The following is an 8,501-nucleotide window of genomic DNA, read 5'->3' on the forward strand; positions in this document are numbered from 1 at the left end:
AAGAATTTGCGAATGAAAGCCAAACCAAGAGAACAAGTAAGAAACATTGAGCTTGTTTTATTTAATTGTTTTATTTTTACCATTCCATGAACACAAAGTTATTTTTTGGACTCTGATTTCAAACAAGACACTAAATCCCAACAAAAGACATTAAACATGTTGGAAGATTGCTTTACTGTGTCTGGTCATTCTGAATAAAGTATGACACAGAAAAAAAATGGACAGAACAAAATCAACACACAAGAAAACGAGGAAACGACTATAAATGATGGTCCTAGTAACAAAAATACCATTACTATTTACACAACATATAAGGGAAGAACGGCAAAACATTACTACAGACACAAAAGTCTTTCTATAGTCTTAGGAGCAGTTAGAACAGAAAAAAATTCCATGGATTTGAAACTATGAACTTTTAGTCTAGTACTCTAGAAAACAGGATCCCATGAAATTATGAATGCAAATCTCTGCACTCATTTAACTGTAGCTACAGTTAGAAAAAGTTAGTGCAGAAGTTCTTTTTGTTCTTTTTGTCCTTCCAAGCTTTGTGGAAGTAAAAGAAGGGATATGTGCCTCCAACCCATACCATAAATGAATACGTGATGGACTCCCACAAACAAATTGAGTCCACCAAGTCGGTCTTGGAAAGGTGGAAAACTGAAATCAGAGGTAAATAGCCAACAACTGCAATGGCTTGGAAGTACAGCACTAAATTAAAAGCCCTTCTCTTCACCAAACTTGATCCATCCTTGCCCCCCTCCCCTGGAGATGGCTTCTTTAAAACTCGGAGAATTGAAATGGAACAACCGGAGTTGATACAAAACACTAAAACAAAATATGTTGTGGTCAGATCTAGGTTTACCACTCTACAGAAAACAAGTTGGATGGCACCGATCAGGAAAGTCTGAAGCCAAATGAAGCAACAAAAGCTCATTCTGTACCTGAAAGCTTTATACCGGAGGTACAGCAATGGATGTACCACTGCAACATACCGTTCTACACAGACTGTGCTTTGGAACTGAACTCTGGCCATGAAAATAATGCAGATAATTTTAACAACAATGTATGTGAGTTGATCTTTCAAGTTCAAGCTTAAAAGCAGCAGAGGGACTCCCACAAATCCAAATAGCAGCTCTGAGAGGACCATGTGGAACTCCGACATTTCCATGCGGTTCGTCCAGAAGCCAGGAGACGATACCATCAGCTTCAACACGCAGCTGTTGGCAGGCACGGAAATCAGCACATACGGCAGGATTGTAAGACGAAAGATGGGATCCTCCAAGCAGGGATCACAGCCCTTATATGTCATTGTGTGGTTTGCTTCACTAACTGTTAAGTTTTGCATGACTGTTGAGAGGAAAAAGAGCAGGAAATTAAATTTTTTTTAAATTCATTCACAGGAAATACAACATTAGAAAAAAATAAAAAAGCATTTCTTGTACCGACTCCAAAAAACTTGAAAATATAAGGAGTCAAATGGTTCTGCCATTGTGTCACATTTATGGAAATTAAACTTCATTCATAGTTGAATATTTTTGTCTCAATCCAATATATGTAGCTTAGTTTTTAATAAAGGTGAAAAGAATATGCTTGCTTAAATCTACTCTGAAATAGTTTGCTTCTCCACTACAATTTGAAAACGTCTGTATCTGCGCCGACCTGCATTCGAGCAGCGACTTTCAATGAAAAGTCTGCAAACGCACGTAGACCAGGATTTCCGGCTTCTGCGTCTGGAGAGAGAGAGAGAGAGAGAGAGAGACAGAGAGAGAGACAGAGAGAGAGACAGAGAGAAAGAGAGAGAGATTTCAGTTATGTTAAACACCAAAAAAACATCTGAACTATTCAAAAAGGAAGGAGAAAGACAAACAAACCAAGGTGCCTTTGATGAGGAGAACGAACAGAGAATAATGCCCAGTTACAATCTCTCTCCGCTCTGCTGCATATTCTTGTCCCATCCCCTTTTTTATTAAGTTCGTGGGTTTCCCTAATTTACACATGTGCTGAGCTCTAAGGAGGGGGAACAAGAAGGCAAAGCTGCAGCACGATTAGGAAACATTAATTACGACATTTCCATCTTTTGCAGCCTTCTCACATCATCTTCGGACCTGCAAAGCCTTTTCACACGGATAAACAAGGCTTATTTTCCCGACCCTGATCACAAACATCACATCTACCTACAAATTGATTGAACCTAAAAAGCTAAACACTTCTCAAAATTACTTCACAACTACAAGAGTCTCTCTGTCCAGAAGGTATTTTTGATATATTTTAAATTTATACATTTTCTTAAACTGAAATACAGAGTTTGCATTCTTCAGATTGTCAGATAATAATTTCCACATGTTGACCCCCTGACCCCCCCTAATGAACAAAAATACTATTCTGTAATCCATTAGTTCTGACCACTTTGTTTGTAAATATATCCTTACCCTGAAAATCATAATTATTAACTTTAATTTCAAACAAACTCAGCATTTTGGCGGGTACACATTGTTTTTTTTAACTTAAAAAATAAAAATTCCAGTACTGAGATAAACTAAATCAAAAATTGAAATGCCCTTAATTTTGGAAATATTTGTTTTGTGGATTGAGCGCATGAAGAGTAATTTACAACTTGAATTGTTTTTTTTTTGCAGAATTAAAATAGGTTTTGTATTTGACTTGTAACTGTGCCCTCAGATTTCTAAACAATAGGTCAAATAAGTCATTATGAGGACACAATATAGATTACACTGTGGTGTTATCCTTGCCTCTGGGCTTCACACCCAACAAGCTTTGCAGTTGCTATGGGCGTGGTCTGATTCAGTGTTCATATATAAAATGATTTGCCCACTTTATTTCGTTGGCATATGAGTGAATAAAGCTTCACGTATCGAAGTCAAAACATGTCTCCTCATCATTGCCACATCGGTGACCCCAATCATGAAAAATGTCAGAAGGAGCAGACGCGTGAGTTTCAACGTCATCATCTTCAGTGACCTCGCCATCTCCTACGCGCGGCGATCCGGCCATGCTAGCTGCCGCCGCCGTGAAGCTGCCCGAGTTCTGGCAGAGCGATCCCGCCTCCTGGTTCCAGCATGTCGAGTGAATAAAGCCTCAGGTATCGAAGTAAAAACGTGTCTCCTCATCATTGCCACAACACTATGGTCCGGGTGAATACTCGATTCTGATTGTCTGCTGGGTGTGCATTAAAAAGTGATAACGTACAGTGATAAAGAAGTTCCAGTCACCTATCTTAACTCTTCTGTATCAGTGCGCTGGCGTCTTAAAAAAAACCTTTAACTTCATCATCTGGACAAAAACAAGCAGTGAGAGGTGAACTTTCTCTCTGAACTGATGCTTTATTCAACCCATCGGGACGATCAGCATATATATATTGCTTTATATCGCCGAATCTTGACCGCACCACGTAACAAATAGTCCGCTTTTTGTGAAAAAAGCGATCCAAATCGGAAAAAACAAGAATGAAGTCCTAAAAACTGGTTAATATTTATATCTTTTGTAAGTGACCATGGTATAAGTGGGTCAATGGCCTTCGAGGTGTGCATTATCACTTTTTAACGCACTTCGCGGAAGCAACGGTTCAGGGACCTGGCGTGCGTTAAAAAGTGATAATGCATACTTCGTCGGCCATTAACCCTTACTTAAAATTTTCATGCTGAATCGCATCAACTCAGCAGTTGAGGACTCTGATTCGGTAGTAACGTGTGGGTGGCGTCTGCGCTGAAACACGAAAGTGCCAATCATTGTAAACATGATAACAAAGGAGACATTAATAATTGCGCTTTGTACCTGGTGGGATTAATCTTACACCAAGACAGACATTTATAGGAACAGAGCTGTGAAAAGTCCTGACCTGAATAAGGCAGAAATTTGAATGTTTCTGCTGTAAAGTATTAATCACATCGCCATTATTTGGTTGACCTATGGCGTGAGTCGGTTTGTATATTTGCATAATTATGATGTAATGGAAACAGTGTAAATGCAAAATTCTGTTTTTCAACATTTTTATAATTTGGATAAAATTTTGCGCACGAACAATAGAAACACAGCTACTTACATATAACAGCGTCTTTAATCTGGTTTTATTGAGCATTGATGAACAGGCAAAATCTTTTTTTGATTTATGTAGAGAACCTTTTCCATTTTCCTGCTCTAAAAAAATCAGAAGGAGCTCTGTCTCTGGTCACCGGTGGGAACCGTCTCCAGAGTGCACTTCATCTCCCAGCAACCCTGGTGCACAGTTTCTGGATGCCACACACCTGACTCTATTTTGCAGTTGCTCACAGTACACTTAACCCTTGTGCTATTTTAGATGACCCCACCCTTGCATTGACGTGTTCTCCCAACCATGACAAAGGTGGATAAAAGTGGAAAGATTTCATGTAGTCCATGGACACCAGAGAAGATCACAAATCATTGAAGAAAAAAAGGTTCAGTGCACTGTCTAGTGGGTCTAGATGACCCAACTCCTAATGTTAAAGTGCCTAGGATACCACAAGGGTTAGGCACTGCACTGAGCCTCACTCAGTACGAAGTGTTGTTTGTTCCACTCTGCCTGGATTGTATCCAGACCTGATCTTCCGATTTCCTGACCCTTGTTTTTTTCTCTGAATCCATTTGCTTGCCGCCTGTTCCGAATCTCTCCTGGATCCTGACTACTCTTGTTTCTTCTCTGATTCTCCCATGCTCCTTTTTGACCCCTGCCTCTCTGTCCCTGATTTATCTTTGTGGACTTTTACCTGTGCTAATATAATAAAAACTGCTTCAATTGGAACCGGCCTTCTGCCCATTTTGTGACAATAAACACACACCCTATGGTTGTACACTTGACTATGTGGTCTTTTTAGCAGAATCCCTAATGATGTTTCATTCCTATACTACAAAAATAAAATATTGCTACGATGTACAATTGTGAAAAAGCATTACATTTGTTTACAAATAAAATAATTTTAGAAAGAAGGTATCACACAGACATTTCCTTGCTAGGATTTTGCTGAATAGGGATTAACTATTATTCTTTGAAGTGATTTTGGCCTTTATTTAAGGCAATAACAAATATTAACAAAAGCCTTTAATTACTGAAATCCTAGTAATCCCAGTAATCCCATCATCGGGTTCTCAATTAATGATAAAAACAAACTACCTTTTGTTTAGGACCAGTTGCATGCAGCAGGAGCTCCAGATTACATCGCATCAATGACAAAAGTTCTGCTTATCTGCATACAAATCATTGCATGAGTGATGTGCTGGTATGCAAAAACCATTGCTGTAGCCATGTGAAGTTACTTTGAATAAAGATTAGAGGTTTGACAAATTGCGTCCAAAGGGAGGAAATATGGAAATCTTTTGGCAAATGATTTAAAACAAACAACAAACACATCAATCCCATAATGTCAACAGGAACATTTTAGCTTATGCATGAAACATCTCATGGATGCACTGGGACGCATCCTCAGTGATGTATCCTGGGGTCTTCGGGTGTTTCGGGTCTCACAACATCATACACCCTCACCCAGGCGACCCAGCCAGGGTTGATCAGACCCCGACTTGCGTCCCAGCAGCAGTCCAGGGATCAGCCCTCTTCATCCACAGCCAGCTCGTAGCCTTCTCTGCGGCCCTCTTTTTGGCCGCCCCTGTGATGCCTCATTGGCAGAGGACTTCACAAAGGGAACGTCCCGCAAAGCCTCTACAGCCAACTTCTACAGGCTCATAGAATGTTTTTCAGCCTCTTTCCTTGCACCCCTCAACCAGTTCCTGGTACTTAGCGCGTTTCCTCTCATTTGCTTCCTCCATATGCCCTTCCCAGGGCACCGTGAGGTCCAGCATGATCAGGTTTTTCGAAATCTCACAGATTAATATCATGTCTGGGCAGAGATTTGTACTAACAATGTGCTGAGGGAACCTTAGCTGTTTTCCCAGGTCGACCTGCAGCTGCTAGTCCGAGGCTTTGTGGAGGAGGCCTGTTGTTACTTGTAGCCGCGCCTGAGGTTTCTCCCCAGCTTTGACGAAGGGTCCTGCCTTCTTTGGAGCGCGCTGGTTTGTGCTGGTTTTAATGGCTGAGGCTAAACTCTTGGCAAGAGCTTTAAGCACCTGGTCATGGCGCCAACGGTAGCGCCCATCAGCCAGAGCCCTTGGGCAGCTGCTGAGGAGATGTTCTAAAGAGCCACTCCCAGAGCAAAGAAGGCAGGATGGTGTTTCACTCTTTCCCCAGACATGGTGGTTTGATGGGCTAGGCAGGACATCATAGACACCTTTTACCAGGAAACGGACCCGATGGAAATCTGCCTGCAAGATGTCTGCCCAGCTAATCCTGCGCTGCAGTGTACTCTCCCCCCTAGTCCATGCTTCCTGCTGCCGAAGGCCCGTCAACCTGCCCGCTCGTTCTTCCTCCACACCTGCTCGGACCTCTTCCTGGAGTAGACGGTGTCTTTCTTTGCCATGGGCCTGGCTGACCACAGTCTTTGGGAAGTGCCTTTTGTCTCAAACGTGACTCTGCCTCCTCCACTGCTTTTCCAGCCTTCCATTTTCTTCCTGTCCTCACTTCAATGCCAGCTGCTGACACCTTGCCATCTCTGGAGTCCCTATAACGTAGGACTTCCCTGGTGCGTACCACCATAAATTCTTCTGTGAGGCCACTGAAGGGCAATTGCAGGATATTACTTGTCCCATACATCCCCGCGCTGGTAAGACACCGTGGAAGGCCCAGCCACCTCCGAAGAAAGCCACTGATCTTCCTTTCTAGGGACTCTACTGTTGTCATTGGGACTGCATAAACCAGCAAGGGCCACAAGACTCTAGGCAGGATGGAATGCTGGTAGATCCAAGCTTTAAATCTACCCGGCAGACCAGACTTGTCGACCTTAGCGAGCCATACTCCAAGTTCTTTGTTGGACTTGTGGATGGTGGCAGCATCTTTCAGGCTGGAGTCGAAAAACTTCCCCAAACTCTTAACCCGTTGTTCTGTGATGGTCGGGATGACCGTCCCTGAGATGGAAAAACGGAACTTGTCAACCACTTTCCCCCTCTTCAGCACCATGGACCTTGACTTTGAAGGCTTAAAACTCATCGTTGCCCAGGTGATGAGTCTCTCCAGTCCTTGTAAGATCCACCTGCTTCCTGGGACCGATGATGTTGTGATGGTAAGGTCATCCATATAGGCTCTTATAGGGGGCTGTTGTACACCTGTCTTGGTTAGGGGCCCTCTGCATTCCACCTCAGCTGCCTTAACCACCATGTTCATGGCAAGGGCGAAAAAGGATAACACAGATGGTACAGCCTGTAATTATTCCTTTCCGAATGCGATGCCAGTCTGATATCCCTGACCCACAAGTGACCTGCATCCTGAAATTATTGTAGTAATCCACGATCAGGTCCTTGATCTTACTGGGGACATGGTGGAGGTGTAAGGCGAGCTCAACCAGCTTGTGTGGAATTGACCCATAGGCGTTGGCCAGGTGCAATCACAAAACAGCAAGGTCACCTTTGTTCTCATGTGCCTATCTGATGAGTTGTGTAACTACACCAGTGTGCTCCAAGCAGCCGGGTGCTCCAGGAATCCCCCCATTCTGCACCGAAGGGTCGATGTAGTCATTTTTGAGGAGGAACTCTGTCAGTCTTCGTGAGACGATGCTGAAAAACACATTCCCTTCAACACTCACCAACGAAATGGTTTGAAACTGATTGATGTTTTTCGAGTTCTCCTCTTTGGGGATCCACACACCATCAGCCCACCTCCGCTGGTCAGGAACTCTTCCTCTTCGCCAAATCACCATTAGGATTTTCCACAGGTGTCTGAGAAGTTGTGGACAGCATTTATATACCACATAAGGTACACCACTGGGGCCTGGTGTAGATGCTGAGCAAGCTGCCTTGATGATCTCCTCAACCTCCTTCAGGGTCCTGACGCAGGTGAACTATCTTAGTGGCTCTGTGGTTCCTGCTGTAGGGGGTATGCTTGGTCTGTCCTTTCTCTATGTGGCCAAATCTTTCTGAAGCATAGCTAACAATGATGGTAGTCATCGTTTGTAGTCGGCTCTCAGCATCTCCTTTGGCTGCGGCTTGGATGATGTTGGACACATTCTCATCAAACTGACGGCACTCACTCCGTTTACTGGCTGGGGGCCACTTAATCCGCTGCTGCGGAACTACTCTGCTGGGGTTGGGAGGCTTTGGTACGTGGAGGGACTGGGCTCTGTGGGTTGCCTCCTGGCCGGGCTCCTCCTGCGTCTCACCAGGTTCAAGACCTTTGCGTTGAACCTCCCTTTCCCGCTCCAAGCATTTCATTCTGGCCTGGTGGATTTTTAGGCCACGATGATTTTTGCACAGCTTTCAGCAAATACATATGACGTTTGTCCGTTTGCATGAGTTCTTAACCTTAGGTCCGTCCGGATAGAGATATCATCCTCTCCCCCTCTCGCGATCTCTTGGGGGTATCTCTCTGTAGGGCTTTACACTTTTATCTATCTAAGTTTTCAGTTCATAATGCAGGAAACTATAGG

At 43.5% G+C, this 8,501-nt stretch overlaps 1 pseudogene; it reads right to left on the reverse strand.

The window, feature by feature from the left end:
• Positions 1-5,538: 5,538 nt before the first annotated feature.
• On the reverse strand, positions 5,539-8,286 carry LOC105354905 (annotated as a pseudogene).
• Positions 8,287-8,501: the final 215 nt, after the last annotated feature.

The sequence above is a fragment of the Oryzias latipes genome, chromosome 1 (assembly GCF_002234675.1).
Source record: "Oryzias latipes chromosome 1, ASM223467v1".
NCBI lineage: Eukaryota > Metazoa > Chordata > Actinopteri > Beloniformes > Adrianichthyidae > Oryzias > Oryzias latipes.